The 20,411-nt window shown below is 38.1% G+C and overlaps 1 long non-coding RNA gene and 1 pseudogene across 2 annotated transcripts in view; both read right to left on the bottom strand.

Annotated features, from left to right (window-relative positions):
* Positions 1–20,411, bottom strand: part of LOC114008100 (uncharacterized) — a 62,961-nt gene that overhangs the window by 3,504 nt on the left and 39,046 nt on the right. The gene's annotated exons all lie outside the window — the stretch shown is intronic.
* Positions 13,808–14,267, bottom strand: LOC102485625 (proteasome maturation protein-like; annotated as a pseudogene).

Genomic DNA, 20,411 nt, shown 5'->3' with positions numbered 1-20,411 from the left:
GTTCATTCTCTCATTCTTAGTTCAAAAACATTTACTAAATGTTTGTAAAACAGCCATCAAATTCATTATATAAATTCAGTATGTCCTTTCATTCCTTTCCATAAGACTAAAAATGTCTTTCTAACAATGTAGTAAATTTAAAAATTATAAATTTTAAAAATATATTAAATAATTCCCCTAGGATCTTTATCTGGTAAACAGTAGACTTGAAAACTTAAAAAAAAAAAAAAAAAAAATGAACATAGTAAAATGCTATTTAATCCTTATTAAAAAAAACATAATTTGGTGAAACATTACAATACTGAAAATTTTTATTATATGTAGTTTTACATATTTTCTCATACTCTCTGAGCAATTTCTATTTCTGTTAGTTTATGATTAAAAAATAGAGATTTTTCTATAGAAATTTAAGATCTTTGTATATCATCCAATATGATAAAAAAATTATAGATTTCCAAATTATAAAACTCTAGTGATGATTACATAATGACTCATTGAATTCCAGGGATTTTTGTTTTGTTTTATTTTGTTTTTGAGAGATTTTTGCTATAGGACATATATGCTCACCAGAGACACAGAGACATAGAAAGCAGGAAATCACATCCCAGGGGGGCAGGTCACGCCACAATCCCTTGTCCTCCATTCTCCTCTTGGGATTTTGGGCATGCATGCACGTGCACCAGCCAGGTCCAGGATTCAAACTGTGGTCAGCCACGTGGTAGCCTAGTGGTTTAACCACTCCTCCACCTGTTGGCCCCAGAATTCCAGTTTTTAAATACTGAGTTCTTCTTCTAAAGATCACCATTGTTCCCAGGCTAAATGAATCTCATGTAACGTACTTTAAGCTACCAGATAAGCAGTGCTTTTCAAAAGTATGTTGACAATCAATGTGTATGAATACTTAAAACTAGTCTTAGACCTCCACAACCCCAAATTAACTTTCTCATAATGGAAAATGTTAAACTGATGCTTAAGACTACTTTCTATTATTGAGCAAATACTTCAATATAGAGTAGTTTAATCATGTATACCTTAGTATCAATAAAATTAAGACCTTTTATCCAAGCAAATTTTGAGGGTGTAAAGAGCAGAGTAAAAACTGTTTTAAACTATTGGAGGTCATAAAAGGATGTCTCACAGGTAGGTCGGTCAGCAGAAATGGTGCTGAAAGTGGAGGTTAAGCGTTTTGAACCTTGTGTGCCCACATCCTTACATGTTGGGTTTGTTTGTTTGTTTGTTTGTTTGTTTCTATTTACATTTCCAACCTTCAAATTAATGATAAACAAATATTGCCTCATAATTCATTAAATTATGAGATGACAGTGCCAAATGTGGTTCTATGACATTAAGCCAGTCATTAAAACTCTCTGGATTTTAATGTCCTGATTTACAAAATGAAAACTGCATTAGACAAACCTCTGGCAATCTATGACTAGATGATTAATAGCCTATATTAGTGTTCCATGAATGTTTTATTTATAAGGATGGTTTCCATGTGCAGATACTTGGACCACTGGCAGTAACTCCACCTGCCACTGTACCAAATTCCACGAAGGCTGCAGCCATATTCCTCGAATCTCACTATTCAGTAGCTCTAGGTGACCTCCAATGACCAGCGTCTGTCTCTCTGTGCCAAAAGACTTGCCAGAACCATGGAATTACAAGTACCAGAGAATTAACACTCCCAGACACCAGCCTTTAACCAATAATAATGGGAGCTGGTTTACAAACATACATATTTCCTCGCCTCTTCAGAGGAATTATTCTGTGAAGTATGCACCATTTCTTAGGCTTTTCCCATGGAAACATGCTCATCATCCACAGCGATATAACTTCCTTAGTAACGCTCCCTTTCACTCACTGCCTGTCTTCCTTGGATTATTTTCCCCAAGGTTCTAATAAATACAACATCTATGAAAGACACACTGAATATTGAATTCTTCAGAGTTATCTCACAATATAAACACACCTTTCCTACTGGAATCTGCACTAATATTAAAGAAACATTAAGATTTAAGAAACACGACATTGCCTATCCCTATGCTTGGAAACAAAGAGCATGTGCCTTTACAAACAAAGCAAACAAAACAAAGCTAAATTCCAGTTCCTCAAAATAAGTCATTTACCCCTAGCATAAAGAAAAAAAAAAGAGATGTAATGTGCTCTTACATTTTTCTATCAAAGTTGCCCCCTCCCCAAATTTCTCTCATAGATGTTACTGTAATATCTAATACCATATAAAAAAATCCTTGTTCTCATTCTTGCATAATCACATCAAATAGTTTTCTACATTAGTCTGTGTTTAATAGACTGAATACATAATTATTAAAATGATATGTTTTCCTAACACATACAGCATTAATGAGCTGACAGGGACTGGTTAAACAGAAATAACTACACCTTTAAACTGCAGACTAGGTTATGGACACATAGCTTATTGATTTAAGTAGGGACCTTAAAGTTAACTACCAACTCTTCCTCCCTTCGAAAACATGGCTTTGGGGCCAGCAGGTGGCCTGAAAGGTAAAGCAACTGGTCTCATAAGGCAAACTGCGTGATCAAGTCCCTGCCTTGGTGCCCAAAATCCTGACAGGAAAATAAAGTCTTTTCTTACTTTCTCTTTATGTCTCCAATGAGTATACATGCCCTATAGCAAAATTAAGACAAAACAAAACATGGCTTTGGCATTTTTATCAATGTTTTCTCTAGGCACTTTTGAGCCTAATCAGAGTTAACAAAAACAATCATGGTCGTGTCTCCTACCATGCCTAAATCAAGAAGCCTAAAAGATAGCTAAACTGAGCACCTGAGGGTCCAGTTCTTTACATTCTTTTGGCCAGACCTGACTAAAACTGTCCACTTCTGTGCCAACAGTTCTAAAATAAGCCCAAGTGGTCTGTGTTCAGGGCAGCAGAGGAGAGAGTAGTTTTTGTCGAAAGTACCACTCTACTTCCACGAGGAGAGTCTGTCTTGCTCCTGTCTAATTTGGGGAGCTAAGTTGGTTGCATTCAGTGAGTGTCTTACACACGGTATCACTGAAGGTCAAAATCTCTAACTAATCACATTTCCCAGTTTTCTAGGTAAAGAAGCTAATGTTTGCCCTTCTCTTTGAGACCTACTTGGATTGGAGCATTAAGTCTGGCAAGTATATTACACATGAATATAGTAGAGATTATTTTCCAGGCATGATACCTAATCTAAATTCTCTGCAAAAAGAAAAAAAAAAGGCAATATCAACTCTAAATTAGGAAGTAGTTAAACTAAAAATCATATATGAGATATTATTGAAGGGCTTATCTTGAAAAGGCAATAGCTAAGAAGCTGTTTCCCTTTTCCATTTTAAGATGTGTTTAAAGAACTCTTTAAAAACATACCGAAACACAGAACAATTCAGCCACTTGGCATATATCACCAATGCAAGAGCTCACAGAGGTGGCCTTTGATAAGTCTTTGCCAGTTTTCTTAAGTATTAGACCAGTTAACAGTATGACTCTACCCTTAGCATTCTCATGGGGCATAACTAATAACATTCCTGGTAAGCACTGTACAGACATAAAAGTTATATACATTGAGCAAAGATACTCAAGAGCTTCAGAAAATCATTTCATGGACATGAAAAAATATTGTGTTTGAAATATGAAGAGTTCTAAAGATTTATTTAGTTTCACGGGGAAAAAGACCAGAAATAACACAGTTTTAGATGACATTTCCAGTCAATTTTAACTTTCAAATCTTAATTCTTATTTTGGCCCCTGAATCATTTCCCTTCACAATACCCCACATAAGGAAGAACTCAATTTCGAAGTCTTTGCCAAATCTGACACAGGAAAGAATCATTACAGTTTGGCTGAATGGAAAAAACCTTTCAGATTTCAAAGACCTCCATTTAAAGAGCACCTGTTTTATTTTGTTTTCATCGCACTTAGCAAAATGTAAAGTCTAATGTATATCACCCCTTTCTAAAACTTTTAATCATCCAACTTTATTCCTAACGCTTCTGCTTAAAACTGTGTAAAATCACAAAGCTCATAAGATTAGAAATATTTGAGTGCACAACTTTTCCTTTCTGTATATGGGAGGGTGGAAACAGAAATTTCACAAGAAAGTTTCCCCGGGGTAATTAAATTTGGGGCTTGACTTTAAAAATAAACCAAGAATAACAGAGATGCAATTGGTATTTTGAAATTAATAATGTTATTTCATTCAAAATGTTTCAAAATATTAGCTGAGAGGAAACAGCAATAAATAAAATAATTTTTCTTGGAATCTTTGCTCCAGCCTTCCCATAACACATACTTTCTCTCCCCGCCTCCACCCTTAGAGACTATAGCCTCTATGTTCTTCTCTACACCAAACCACCCCACTGCCCTTATCTTAAAGGGTCTGTTAGCTTCAGTAGTACCAGGACCACAGACTGTACACAAACTCCAGAAATAAAATAGCATTCTAATGAACTATAAAAAAGCCATCAAAATATTAAATAACAATTTTGGGACCAGCAGTTAGCGTAATGGCTGTGTCACTGAATTCTCATGTGGTCGACCACAGTTCGAGTCCCAGACCCAGTTGCTTAAACTCACACCAGGTGCGTTTGCGTGCGTGCCCAAGATCCCGAGAGGAGAAAGGACTGTGGCGTGTCCATCCCCCCTCGGAGGTGATTTCTCACTTTCTGTCTCTCTGTTTCTCTCTGTCTTCCTGGCGAGCACACATGCCCTATAGCAAAAACCTCTCCAAATAAATAAATAAAATAACAATTTTGACAGTGAAATAAAAATACTCTTTCTGCCAGAGGAAGACAGAGAAAGAAAGCATCCCCCAGTGGGGCATAGTCATGCCACAATCCTTTTTCCTCCATTCTTCCTTCCTGTCAGGATTCTGGGCACATTTATACATGTGCTCAGCATGTCTTTCAAGATGCCAGGTCTGGAATTTAAACCGTGATTGGCTGTGTGAGAACTTGACCCCTTAACTGCTAAGTGATGGGGTTGGCCCAGGAACTTCATTTCTGAATAATATCCCATTATATTTGTAGCTCATTTATAGCAAGCCATATCTTAATTCCTCCAGGTAGTTTCACTGGGTACTGTCAAAAGGCATAGGCTCGGAGGCGTTTCTCAGCCTGCCCAGAAATGTCTGAAATAATATTCACTACTAAGTGAAATGAAAAGTTTAAGTTGAAAGAGAACTCATATGATACACGTGGCATATAACACAGACTATGAGCCAAATATCAAAATGTTAACTGTTTTCTCAACAAGTAGAAGCTTCTTTCTATCACATAGCAAGCATTGTGAAGGTAGGCAGATACTGGTATTGGTTTAGCAGCATGACAATGTCAAGAAGAGTGACCTTGAAGTTCTGTGAAGTTTTTACTTCTTCATAAGATAGTCGTCCCCAGCTTCAGGCAACACATCCTTATTTAAGGCAGAAAGAAAAGAAGCGGGAGCAGGAGCCAAAAACGTGCACCTGTCTTTTTCATTAGGAAAGTAAAAGATTTTCCAAAATCCCACCACCACCTCAAGCAATCTTTTGCTTAATGGTTCATGAAAATGTGTATCATGAGAAAACTCTAGATCGATTTCAAATTTTTTGCACCCAAATAAGCATACACTTTGATTCCATTTTTCAGCAAACTTTTTGAAGTCTCCTTATATCTTCTTGCCTGCCTCAAGAAGCAAGGGAGATTATGAAAGCAAGCATTTAGCCCTGCCAGCTGCTGACGTAAAGGTGGATAATTTGGAATGGGGGTGGGACAGTCAACCTCTGATCTGCCCATGAGAGAACTTTAAGTAAGAAGACAATCTTGGTTTGCATTACTCCTTCACCTTAGCTGTGCTCACTGGTGCTTATTCCTTTCCCCCATTAGGCAGGTGAGACCTTGGAAGACACTAGTCCCTGAGTTTGGCTTCCCTGTTTCTGAAACCCTACTCCAAACTGAATCTTTTTTTTTTTTTTTTTTTTTGGGGGGTTAGGGCATGTGCGCTCGCCAGAAAGAGAGAGACAGAGAGACAGAATGTGAGAAATCACCCCCCAAGAGGGATGACCACGCCGTAACCCCTTCTCCTCCATTCTCTTCTCAGGATCTTGGGCATGCACGCACACGCGCCCGGCGTGAGTTTAAGCCACCGTGTCCCGGACTTGAACCGCGGTCAACTACATAGGTGTTCAGTGACATAGCCATTACACTAACTGCTGGTCCCTCCAAACTGAATCTTGAGAGCAACCAAGAATTCTTGTCATTCAGCTCACCCTCAGAATTTGATTCCGCTTTCTTGGTCAATCACTTCTATCCTCTAGTACAGTGAAGTCTTCTACGCTGCTGAAACTTAGCCTCTGTGTAACCTGAGGCTTAAATGACATTAGAACTTTCCCCCAAAAGACATAAATTCCATTCCCAGTTGTCATGGTAGACAACTTTTCCTCCTGCTCCTTGCCTTACTTTCCTTGCCTTGCCAGAGTATCTGTGCACAATGCTACCACCAGGAGTACAGAGGGGAGAAGACTGGGCCCTGCAGTCTATTCCTGTATGCAAAATATTATCAAACATATGATGTAAAGGGAAAGCAGAGGCAGAATCAGCTTTTCTCCACAAAAGGCTGCAGAATTCACTAAGTGGAATTCCTCCATGCGCACGATTAGCAAGCTGGTTTGCCTGCAGATCCTATCAGCATTGCGACTCAGGTCCAACTTCCAACTGTTCTGGTGCCTCCTGGGCAGATTCAAGAATCACTCCTTTCAACTGTTTAGGAACATTTCAACTTGTCATTGGCCATTTGGGAATTTTTTGCTTAATGCAGCAAGTGAAAAAGTCACAAAACTATCAGAAATCCTACACTTCTTGCAAAGAAGGAAATACTACTAAAGTTTGGTCAATAGCAAAAAAGTATCATCTGGGTTTTCCTGGATGAAGGAATAGGTAACATCACAGATTCACATTCAAGATTAACCCTAAAGTGACTGAACATAAAGTGTTTTGGGGAGACTAATGATGTATTGCTGAGTTTCTATCAAAGCAAGGATGTGGACAGGACGTCTTTTATTATATCGTAATGCGGAGCAAATGATGAGAGGGTCTGCAGAGTCTTATCACTTGATTGGAACAGCAGGTTAAAGTTGATCCTCTTTATTCATTCACATATACAGGTAAACAATTTGTTGAAGAGTTGGACTCAACAGAGGTAAAATTATGAAAACAGTGTTACTTTTTAAGCATTGCCGTCTTCTAATGTGCTATGTAAAAGTATTGCTTGCTGCCACAGGTGAAATCTCCGTCAGAGCCCCATCTCTGCATTTTAAAGAGCAGGGAGGCATGGGAGCATGGGGAAAAGACATTGACCTGAGTGGCCACCGAATTGCTGTTCTGGGGCCCTGGTGGTAAATGCCCCAGTGCAGACTCTTTAATGTGGGTTCTTTTCTTCAGGCAACTCTGTTGAGGAGTTTCACAGATATCAACATGGACCTCCTGCTTGCAGTACCCAGCTAATCATACACCCACTTTAGTAAGACCTGGTTATCTCAAAATGAGGTCATTCTGGGATTCCCTTTCTTGCATACAGACCTGGGTTTTATTATTTGTTAGGCAGGGCAGGGCATCACACGGCAAGAGCTTGTGCCCGTCCATGCCCACGTGTCCCTGTTTATATCTGTCTCCCTCCCTCTCTTACAACCCACCAAGATTCAATCATGGAGATCCCATCCTGATAACCTTATTTAATCCTGATTACCTCCCGAATTTCCACCTCTTATTTGACAAGATTAAGTTTCCACTCTCTTAAAACTGGCACAACAGGGCCAGCAAGTGGCATCGTGGTTCAGGCACTGGACTCCCACGTGGCCAATTACAACTTGAGTTCCAGACCCAGCAGCTCGAAAACCATACCGAGGCATGTGTACGTGTGTGCCCACACAAAATCCAGAAAGGAGAATGGAGGAAAAGGGATTGTGGCATGGCCATCCCTCTGGAGGGAGGGAGGTCCTCACTTTCCCTCTCTTTCTCTCTCTCTCTCTCTTTCTGCTAAGCACATGTACCCTATGGCAAAAACCTAAAATAGTAAAAGTCATAACGAAATTTCAACACATGAACGGGGTGGGGGGCATATTCAAACCTTAGCAGGTGGTGTAATAACTCACTAGCATTTTAGTGTTGTCTTTCTTTGAAACTTGACATCAAAAGTGTAGGAACTTACTCGGGATGGGATGATGGGAGGAACAGATTCATTGCGACCAAGGTCTCAGTACCTCCAGACACCCCTTTTACCTGCCTCCCTGTCCCCAAAAACAGGTCCCTGGGCCTTAGCTGGAGGAGCAGATCTCCAGCAGCACAGCAATGTCACCCTTCCTGAACTGAGTCGATCCACTAAAACAGGTGTGACAGGCTTCTGTACAATGATACCCAAGAGTGCTCTAAGACACAAAGCCCTTTGCAATTGTCACCTATGTATCTGGCATGGTATCGAACAAATGAATGGCAAATTAATATCATTACTTGAATATTAATCTGAATTGGAGCTAAGAGTAACAGTAAACTAAAATTTGTCTTTTTGCTTTTGATTTTTTTTCCTGTGATAAATTTAAATAAAACTATTTATTTAAAACATAAATGCAAATACATTTAAAAATTATTAAAACCATAACTTTTTTTTTGAGAGATTTTCACTGTAGGGCACGTGCGCTCACCAGACAGACAGAGAGAGACATAGAGACAGAAAGAGAGAAATCACCCCCCAGGGGGGATGGTCACACCTCAATCCCTTCTCCTCCATTCTCCTCTCGGGATCTTGGACACGCACGCACACGTGCCCGGTGTGAGTTTTAAGCCACCGGGTCCGGGACACGAACCGCGGTCGACTACGTGGGAGTCCAGCGACATAGCCATTATGCTAACTGCTGGTTCCCTAAAACCATAACTTTTATGAACTAAAAATTAACCAATGGAAAATACACAGAACGACCATATTAGAGATCAGAATTTTTAAAAAACATTAAAAGGAACACAACCCAGGAGTTAGATTGCAAAAGTGTTACAGGTTGCATTTAGAACCTATATCTGAATATAGATGGAACTTTACAGATCTAAAAGCTTCATTTTTAGAGAGAGAGGTTTTTGCTATAGAGCGTGTGTGCTCACCTGAGAGACAGAAAGATAGAAAGTGGTAAATCACCTCCTAGGGGGGATGGCCATGCCACAATTCCATCTCCTCCCATCTCTTGGGAGTTTTGGGCATGCACACACAAGCACCCAGCATGAGTTTTAAGTCACCAGGTCCAGGACTCCAACCACAGTGGGAGTCTAGCAACGAATCATTATGCCATCTTCTGGTCCCTAGATCTAAAAGCTTCCTGACCAGCTCTAAATGAAAGTGTTTTCTTGTGTCTTTTTAATTGCCTAAATGCCAACAGAGCCAGGCCAAAAATCTCTGTCAATTCTTACCAGGGTTAACCTCCTTACTTCATGGATCACATGAACTTCTCTGTACAATGACATGTTGTTACTGAAATGCTATAAAATATCTTTTTCCAGGCAGCTGAAAGACCCATTTAATGTTAGAATACATCTATTTCTCTTTGTAAACTGAGGTTAGGAAATCCAAATTCCAAATGCCCTTCTAAAACTCCTATGAAGGGTCTACCCTAAAAGCCCCAGACGCATTAGGGCTCAGGATCCACTGGGCTATCTTTCTTTCTCTGCCTCCCCTCCCCAACCAGTTTTGTGTGAAAAGTGTTCTGTGTTGGCAAGTGACCAAAGAATTTGCCACAAATAAATTTGCTGCCTGTCTACAAGAAGATAACTTAACTGCTTTCCTTGCTTTTTTCTAATTTGCCTCAGCACTGGGGATGGCTGAGGGCTTGGGGATGTTGCAAACCTCTAAAGGATTGTATGCATGGAGATTTAGAAACCCTACACTTCTGAACCTTCTACATGCCAATAAAAGGACAAGACACGGAGGGCAAGTTCCTCTGCCTCCCAAGCCCCCATCTTAGCATGAGTGAGTAGCATGTTCACCAGAAATGTATCTGAAGGATCTAGAATTAAGAGAAGGAGAAGCAGGTGAAGCACTCATCATTTTCCACTGAAGACAATAGGAAAAGTGGAAGAATCACAACTTTGCCTAAATTTAAACAGCAGAAATACAACATCGGGAATTCCCTTAATATGTTATAGACTTAAGCTCTGCATGCCCAAGAATTACATATCTCATTTGCTTATTAACATTGCTAAAATTTCTACTGATTCGAATTAAAACTTGAGGTACATTTTTGACAACTACAGGTTTATGTTTTCCATAATTGACTGTTGTTTATCTAGATAATTAGAGACCCCAAAGGACTCCATTTTGGCATCTGAACTTCTCATACTTCTCATTCTGGTTCATTTTTTAGAGTATACATTTAGTATAAATCATTTTTTCTTTAAAAATAAATTTACCAAAATGACTCCAAAATGGCATTTTGAGATTTCTTCAGAATGTGTGATTTTTTTATTGTAGACTGAGCAGATTTACTCTAATTTGAATGATCTGTGATGAGCTAACTTTACATTTGGGCTCCCATTCAAGTTTCTTCTATTAAAAATACAGAATGTAGGGACCAGCAGTTAGCGTTAATGGCTATGTCGCTGAACTCCCAGGTAGTGGACCGCGGTTTGCTTCCCGGACCCTGTGGCTTAAAACTCAAGCTGGGCGTGTGTGCGTGCGTGCCCAAGATCCTGAGAGGAGAATGGAGGAGAAGGGATTGCGGCGTGGCCATCCCCCCTGTGGGGGAATGATTTCTCGCTTTCTATCTCTCTGTCTGTCTGGTGAGCGCACGTGCCCTATAGCAAAAACCTCTCAAAAAAAAAAAAATACAGACTGTAATATTACCAAAAACTATAAGAAATATGAACAAAGCCATGGAGCTGCTGTTTGGACAAAAGTAACTTAGCATAGCTGATTGGAATCAATCTTGCCCTTTATAATAAAGCTGAAGACCTGCCTATTCTGAAACCTAGTAATTCCATTCCTGGAACTAGTGCCACATTCAACTGTTACTGGCTGTTTTTTTGTCATTGTTTTTTGTTTTTTTGTTTTTTGGAGTTATTTTTTGAGAGGTTTTTGCTATAGGGTGCATACACTCACCAGAAAAACAGAGAGACAGAAAGCGAGAAATCACCACCCAGGGGGGGATGGCCACACCACAATCCCTTCTCCTCCATTCTCTCGGGATTTGGGTCATGTATGCATATGCGCCTGGTGTGAGTTTAAGTCACCAGGTCTGGGACTTGAACCGTGATTGGTTCCATGGGAGTCCAGCAATATAGCCATTATGCCACTGTTGGTCCCATTATTGACTAATTGTAACTAACCCCTTCATGGCCCTGGAAATCAACATATATAGAAGGATATAACCATAGTATTTTTTTTTTAATTTGCTATAGGACATGTGTGCTCACCAGAGAGAGAGAAAAAGTGAGAAAGCATCCCTCAACTGAGTGGGGGATGGCCATGCTGCAATCCCTTCTCCTCTTCCATACTACTCTTGAGATTTTGGATGCACAAGCACATGCATGCAGAGTATTATTCAAGCTCTGGGTCTGGGACGTCAATCACACCACTGACCGTGTGAGATCCGGATGCCATAACGACCATGCCACCGGCTGGGCCCTGAATTTTTCTTAATAAAATAAAAAGTAGAGTAAAATGGAAAATATCAAAGAACATTCCTTATAATCCAAGTATTGTTTTGTGAAAATTTTGCAAAGTCAATTTATGTCTTACTTACAGTCCATGGTCCAGAAAAGCTTTTAAAACATTATTCTATAGAAACTCCTATTGCTGTTCACATTTAAAATGAAAAAAATGATATTTCTAAATTATTTTATATTCTATATATTTTCTTCTACTAAGACTAGACATTAAAATGTATTTTCATTATAATCAAAATGAAGAAACATATCTGTGGGGCATTATTTAAAATGAACATTTTATAGCCACAAATATCTATAGCTTAGACACCAACATCATTAAATCTCTTTTTATAAGAGATTTTTGCCTTAGAGCATGTGGACTCACCAGAGAGAGAGAGAGAGAGAGAAGGAAAGTAAGTAAGAAATCACCCCTGGGGGGGTTGGTCACAATGCAATCCCTTCTCCTCATTCTCTTCCTAAGATCTTGGGCATACATGCACCTGAAGTGATTTTCAAGCCACTGGGTCTAGGGATTGAACTGTAGTTTGCCATATGTAAGTCCAGCAACGTAACCACTACACCATCTGTTTGCCCATGATTAAATCATAAACATAACCTTGACAGGAAAGAAGCAAATTGCAGAGGAGCACATATAATAGATTCCAATTATGTATGCTTCCACCATATACAAAATTAAAAATACTTACTGCATACAAATACACACATATGTAATAGAATCATAATAAACTGAATATGAATGATAAATACAAAATTCAAGCTCACAACTATCTCTAGGAGGGAAGGAAAGAAAGACCCTGAGAAAGAAAATAGGAACTGGAAAGATGTAAGTAATACTCTTTTTCTTAAAGTGGATGCTGGGAATATGCTATATCTTTTATTTTGCTAACGTGTGCATGTATTAACATAATACTCTTTTAAAGGGGTAAAAGATGTCATAAATTTAAAATCTATGTTGCAATATCTCCAGAATTCATCACGTCTTTTTGACTCATATTACTCATCTCAATAATGACACAAATTAATTTCCTATTATTAGTTAAAATACAGTTTCTTATCCAGTAACTATACATCAGATGTTGCTTTTACCTTTCTTGTATAGTTTATGACTTCATAGAAATTTCATTGCTTCTAGAGCAAAGTGAAATATAATACTCATGAGATCATAGCATTCCATGTAGAAAATTGTTCTCCGGTTTCAGTAGTTATAATAAACATGCTAAATTATGTCTATTACACATGAAGTTTTTCATAATTTTTTTCTTGATGTTCCCCTCATTGATACTATGTCTTGCCACCCTTAAGTACAGCATGGGTGGTAGGTCTTTGGGAGCCATGCCATTTCCTCTAACTTATTCAAATGTGTACATTTAAAATTTTTACCTTATTGTTGTTTCAAAATCCAGTATTTTTTAGGGAAAAAAAAAAACTAGAGGCTGGTCAGTGACACAGGGATAAAATATGACACTCTGCAAGGCAGACTCATATGGGAAGGTAAATGGTTCACAACCGGGGATTCCCCCTAGGTATGCCAAGGCCCTGTAAGGGGTGTTTTCTCCCTCTCTCTGGCTTTCTCACTCTCACTCTCTCTCCCCTCCCTTACTCTTGAATAAATGAACTTTTTTAAAAATAAAAATACTAAAAACATCAATAATTAAAACAGCAACAAGCGTGATCTTGTAGGGAACTTAGTACTAAGACATCAGACTGTGTCTTCTCCCCCAATCCTCAACCATTAGTTTCACCACAGCAGCAAGTAGTCTCTTTCAAGATACCTAACTAAGGTAATCAGATTGTGTTACAGTATGGAATCCATTTAAAATGGGTAAATATATAGGTCGTTAAAATGCAGGAAAGATATCCACGAGATACTGTGCAGAAAAAGATCAATTTGGATAAATATAAAACCAAAATTCAGCCACTGGTTGCTCAATATAGATTATATTGGGTTGTTTGGAAAGTCATGACATTCTAGCATAGAAAAACAGAGAAATATGTCCTAAAAACCTAATGGTTTGTCCAAATTTTTTTTTCAGGTGTCAGTACTTTTAATTTTGTGTACATGAAATTACAGTAAAAAGATGACATAAACAATGCACAGTGTCACTTCCACAGCAGGCACACGTGTCACAGTAAACCAACCTTGTCCTCCACCATCAAGTGTGGTTCTCCGATTAGCTCTCTGTGAAGGGTCATTAGGAATATCTTCAAATCCAATGGTCTCATTGTTACCCCTCAAAATATCCAGCAAAAGGTTTGAACTTGACAAAAATTAGCTTGACCAAAAAAAAAAAAAAAAAAAAAAAAAAAGACACTGAGTCTGCTATACTGCCTTGAATTCCATTTGTAAATTTAGTGGAGCAAACAGACCCTGGATATTTTTTAGGGTGAAAAAGCTCATCTTATCTTGGTTGAGCTGGAATTTTTTTTTTCTGATAATCCAAAGGGATGACTGGGCAAAAATCTCATTTTTCACACAAGGAAAACCTTTTTGAAGGAGATCATGACTTTCAAAAGGTCCACTTGCTGAAAGCCCAGTCACGGGAATACTGGCTTTTAGCTGAGATCGAAGTCCTCTGGCATTCATCTTTAGCACACTCTGGGACTAGCCTCTCCCAAATGTTATTTATTTTTTAAAACCTAACCCAAATTCTATATTCTTAACAAAATTTTTCCTTATTTCTTCTACCCATTTTCACCCAGGTAAGTGCAACTGTCCTACCTCTGAATCTATCTAACTTTTCATTTATACTTAGCACTATCCCTCATTGTTTCACAGTTCTGGTTACATCAACTCTGAATAGATATAAAAATATGTTAAATATTGTAATATAAATAATTAGTGACTAAAGTCATCTAAATTTTTAAAAGCAAGCACTATCACCTAGGACAGTATGTTGTAAGCAACAGAAAACTACGTGAAGCAAAGATTCTTTTATAAAAAAACAAATTGAGGGTCATCAAGAAGGGTGTTTATAGAAGAAATCTTAGGAAGGAAGGAAACATGGGTGTTAAAAAAGAAAAGTGATAGAATGAAGAATAGTCGGCAACCTACTGAGAGTGAAGGACCCCATCCTCCCCTTGTATGCATATTACTTGGCCTTGTACAAGGGGCAAGAAAATCAATATCCATGGAGGGAAGTAGGCACCCACTTGAAAAATAACCTCATAGAAAATTCAGCACAAAGTGAGGGAGAGGTACTTCTTAGAATGAAGGAAAGAAAGAAGAAAGGGAAGAAAAAAGGAAAGAGAAAGAGAGGAAGGGAGGAAAGAAGAAAACTCATCTGTAATGAGGCAGGAAATCAGTGCTGGGCAGCCATAAATCCTTCACACTAACCTCCACAAATGTAAACAAATGAGGCAGTATTTATTTAATCATCCTTGGCCATACTGTCTAGTATATTACTTTCATTGCCAATACTAAAGTTAGAGTTACTACAGCATACAAACCACGAAATAGAATCAGATCTGATAAGGATATCTTATCTTGATATATGATGGGTGGTCTTCCATCTATTTTTAAAAGTAATCTAGACATAACATCATTAATAAATTTCATCACAGAAAAGAATATTATTACATAAAACTGTCCCTATTTGCAGATGATACAGTTATATACATAGAAAATCCAATGGGATCCATGAAAAAACTCCTAAAACTGATAAATGAATTCACTAAAGTAGTAGGACACAAAATTACTATACAAAAACCAATGGTATTTTATATACCAACAATGAACAGAGTAAGACAGAATTGAAGAAAGAAATTCCACTTACAATAGCCACAAAACAAACAAGATACCTAGAAATAAACCTAGCCAAAGAGATGAAAGACTTCTACAAAGATAACTGAAAAAAGAAATTGAGTATGACACAAAAAAAGAAAAAAAAAAAGAAAGACATCCCTGTTTTTGGTTTGGAAAAATTAATATAATCAAAATGTCAGTTCTACACAAATTAATTTACATAGTCAATGCAATTCTAATCAAATTGCTGGTGATATTCCTTACAAAAAAAGAAAAAATTGCATAAAATTTATGTGGAATCATAAAAGACCCCATATTGCCAAGGCAACACTGTGCAAAAAGAATAAAGTAGGAGGCATTTGTATCCAACTTCAAAATACAATACAAAGCTGTGATAATCAAAACAGCATGACACTAGGTAAGCAGATGGTATGGTGGTTAAGTGTGCTGGATTCCCACATGGCCGATCATGGTTTGAGTCTCAGACCTGGTGACTTGCTTTTTCTCTTTCCTTCTTCTCTCTGGTCAAATTAAAAAAAATAATAATAATAAAGATGATGAATAAAATCAAATAAAATAATTCTTTAAAACGAACAACAAAAAAATCAGCATAGCACTGACACAAAAATAGACACATAGACCAATGGATCAGAATAGAGAATCCAGAAATGAACCCCAAATCAAGCCAAATGATCTTTGACAAGGGAACAAGACAATACAGTGGAGAAAAGAAAATTTCTTTAGTAAATAGTGTTGGAAGAACAAAATAGCCACCTGCAGAAAAATCAAACTAAATCCCTATCTCTCGCCATTAAGAATCAACTCAAAATGGATCAAAGATTTAAATTAAAACCTCAAACTACAAAACCACTGGTAGAAAACTTAGGGGAAACTCTTGAAGACATTGGAGTAGGCAAAGATTTATTAACTAAGACCCCTAAAGCACAAGCAAAAGTCCCAAAAATAGACAAGTGGGATTACATCGAGCTAAAAAGCTTCCACATGGCAAAAGAAACAACTATTAAAGGGAAGAAACAATCCTCAGAATGAGAAAAATATTTGCAAAGTGTGCCTCAGACAAGAGATTGATAAGCAGATTATATAGGGAACCCAAGCAGCTCACCTGTTAAAAAAAAATGAATAATCCAATTATTATTATTAAAATGAGCCAAGGAGCTGAATAGACAACTCTCCAAGGAAGACATACAAATGGCCAAAAGGTATATGAACAAAGTGTTCAAAGGCTCTTGTCATAAGGGAAATGCAAATTTAAATCACAATGAGATACCATTTAACCTCAGTTAGAATGCCTAGGATCAAAAAGGGCTGATGAGGCTGTGGTGAAAAGGAACCCTACAACATTATTGGGGGAAATATACTGAAGGACCAGAGCAGAACCAGAACAACTCCATTTTGTCCCACGACTCCATTTTGTCCCACCTTACTGAGGGATGGCATCATTTCAAAAAGGCGAGCCAGACACATAGAAAAAAGTCCTGAGACCATCACCCCACTGGGACTGACCAATGAAAGAAACAAAGGAGATATCAGAAACCTAAAGTAACTTTTTGCCTAACTCAATGGTTTAATAACCAATCAACCAGAGACAGCTACATTCCCTGTAATCTATAACCAATGTATTGTTGCCTGAGTACATTCCTCAGCACCCCTCAACCTCCCTGCTAACAGATCAGAATGGCACCCTGGTGGTCTTTTGGGAACTTTATTACCAGGGCACTACAATACATTAGTACAACCGCTGGGAAAAATAATATGGAGGTTTCTCAAAACCTATATATAGAACTATCATATGATTCAGTAATCTCACTCTTTGGTATTTACCCAGATAGGAAAACACTTGGAAAGACACTTCCACATCCATGATTATTGGAGTGTTATTCATAATTGCCAAAACATGGAATTAACCTAACTGTCCAAGACTGATAACTGGGTTGTAAAACTGTGGCATATATATATATATTATGGAATACTAGTCAGCCATAAGAAACAAGAAGACCCTGTCTTTTGAGTCAAAGTAGATGAATATAGAAGACTTAATGTTAAGTGAAGTGAAACAGACTTTGAAAGATACACTATATTCTCACTCAAATGTACTCAGTATCTGCACTCTGGTAGAAATGGAAAGTTCTGAGGCTATGATAGTAGAGAGGACAAGTGTAGATACCAGAGACTGTAAGGGAGGGGAGTAGGTGGTACAGGGTAAGTGTGAGGGACAAAGGAAGAAATAATTAATAGACAAAAGAATGTAAAGTCCTCTTCTGGAAAAAAAAAGAAATTTTATAATTTTTGCCTTATAATTCTCAAAAATGTGTTGGGTCAGCAGATGGCATAGGCATATGTCACTGGATTCCCACATGACTTATCATGGTTCAAGTCTTGGACCCAGTGGCTTGAAACTTACACTGGGCACATATGAGTACATGCAAAAAATCCCAAGAGGAGACTGGAGGAGAAGGAATTGAGGTATGGCCATCCCCCTGGGGGTGACTTCTTGCTTTCCATCTCTCTATCTCAAGCACACACACTCTTTAGCAAACATCTCTCTCTTTTTTTAAAAAAAAAAGAAATTTAAGGATCTAAGTAAGTGGAAAGACAAAGCCATTATAGACTGGAAGATTCAATATAGTACAGATGTGAGTTCTGTCTAAATTTATCTATAAGTTTCATATAATTCCTATCAAAATTTCTGATTTACAGACTTTAATAAGTTCTTTAATTACAGGGAAAAACACAGGCTCTATAATAGCTAAAAACAATGCTAACAAAGAAAAATATAGTAGAAAGAAACAATCTACCTGATGTCAAGACTTATTTAGCTACAGTAATCAAAACAATGTAGTATCAGCTAATCAAAAGAATAGAAAACAGAGCCCAGAAATAGACTAAAAATAAAGTCAATTTTTTTCTTTCTTTTTTTTTTTTTTTTTTTTTAGGTTTTTGCTGTAGAGTACATGCACTTGCTGGAGAGAGACAGAGAAAAGGAAAGTGAGAAATAACTCCCTCCCCCCAGCCCCAGGAGGATGGCTATGCCACAATCCCTTCTCCTCTCAGGACTTTTGACATCTATGCACACACATCTGGCATTATTTTCAAACTGCCGAGTCTCAGGCTTGAACTGTGGTCACTCATATGGGAGTCCAGCTCCTTAACTACTCCTCCACCTACTGGTCCAGCTCAATAAATTTTTGACAAAAGCACAAAATAAACTCATTGGAGGAAAGATGAACTTTTCAATAAATGGTACAGAAACAATTAGCCATTCAAAGGGTGAAGAAAAAAGAAAAGAAAAGAAAGAAAAGAAGGAGGAAGAAGAAGAAAGAAGGAACAATGGTCAACCTAAACTTCACAACTTAATTTAAAATTAACTCAAGCTTAGTAGTTAGGATTTACAGACGAAGCCAGATCACACATGGTCAACCGGGGTTTGAGTCCTAACCTCAGTCGCTCAAAAAACTGCATATACCCAGAATCTTGAGAAAATGGAATTAGAGGGAAAAGGATTGTGATGTGACCAGGTTCCATTGTGGAGGGGGAGGTAGGTTCTTTCTTTCTCTCGCTCTCTTTTACACATGCCCCGGCATTAAGAAAAAAGAAAAGAGACGAGAAGAGAAGAGAAGAGAAGAGAAGAGAAGAGAAAAAAACTAACCCTAAATGGATAAAAAAAACTTAAATTTAAAGCATAAAATTATAAAATTTTTAGGAAAACAAAATTGAAGGAAATCTATGGAACCTAGAGCTAGACAGAAAGATCTAGCATTGACACCAAAGCATGATTCTTTAATAGAAAATTTGATAAATTAGGGCAATCAAAAAATAAAACATTTTGTTCTGTGAACTCTAATGTGAAGAAAATGAGAAAATTAGCTATTGACTCAGAAAATACTTGAAAAATATACCCAACAAAAAAACAGTACCGAGAATATATTTTTTTAATTATCAAAAGTCAGAGTAATAAAAACAAACAATCCAACTAGAAAATAAACAATAGATGTCCACAGACATTTCACCAAATAGCATAGTAAAAAGGATTTATCATTAGCTTTCAAAGTAATGCAAATTAAAACCACAATGGTATATCAGAATGGCTGAAACAAAAAAAAAAATAACTCTGACTACTGAGGGACTTAGATAAATTGAACTACTAATATATTGCTGGTTGGAATGCAGTTGGTTCAGTCACTCCAGAAACAGGGTAGCAATATCTTATATAATAAACATGCAATTAACGTATGCTTCAGAATTTGCACTAGAATACTTAGAGAACTGAAAACTATGATCACAAAAAAAAAAAATCTATGCATGACTGTTCATAGCAGCTTTACTTTACTTTACAATAGTCCAAATTGCAATCAGTCCAAATGTCCTTCATCAGGGGAATGGTTAAACCAATTTTAGAATATACGTATTAAGGAATATTACTAGGTGATGAAGAAGAATGAAATATTATGCATTAACTTGGATAAATCTTGAGAGAACACTGAGTAAAAACAGCCAATCCCAACAAATCATGAACTTCATGATTCCATTCAGGTAACATTATTGAAATGACAAGCTGTCACAAATAAGGACAGATGAGTGGTTGCTGGGGGATGAGGTAGGAAATGAGAAGTTGAACATCATCAATGAGGTCCTCAAAGATCAGAGCAGGGATTCTGTGGTGTTAGACCTGCTAGTATCTTAAGGTGGTAGATACACAAGTGTCCATCTGCTCAAGTTTTATAAAACTTACGGGCCTGAGCCTGCACGTGACCACTGGGCCTGCGCGTGGCCGCCGGGCCAGTGCATGGCCCCTGGGCCTGAATGTGGCTGCCGGGCCTGTGCGTGGCCCCCGGACCTGTGCGTGACCACCAGGCCAGCATATGGCTGCCGGGCCAGCGCGTGGCCGCCAGGCCTGCACGTGGCCCCTGGGCCTGCGCATGGCCCCCGGGCCTACTTGTGGCTGCTGGGCCTGCGCGTGGCTGCCGG

The sequence above is a fragment of the Tupaia chinensis genome, unplaced genomic scaffold (genome assembly GCF_000334495.1).
Source record: "Tupaia chinensis unplaced genomic scaffold, TupChi_1.0 Scaffold000002_1, whole genome shotgun sequence".
Taxonomy (NCBI): Eukaryota; Metazoa; Chordata; class Mammalia; order Scandentia; family Tupaiidae; genus Tupaia; species Tupaia belangeri.
The sequence above is the reverse complement of the archived record's forward strand: the minus strand, read 5'-3'. Positions and strand labels throughout refer to the sequence as shown.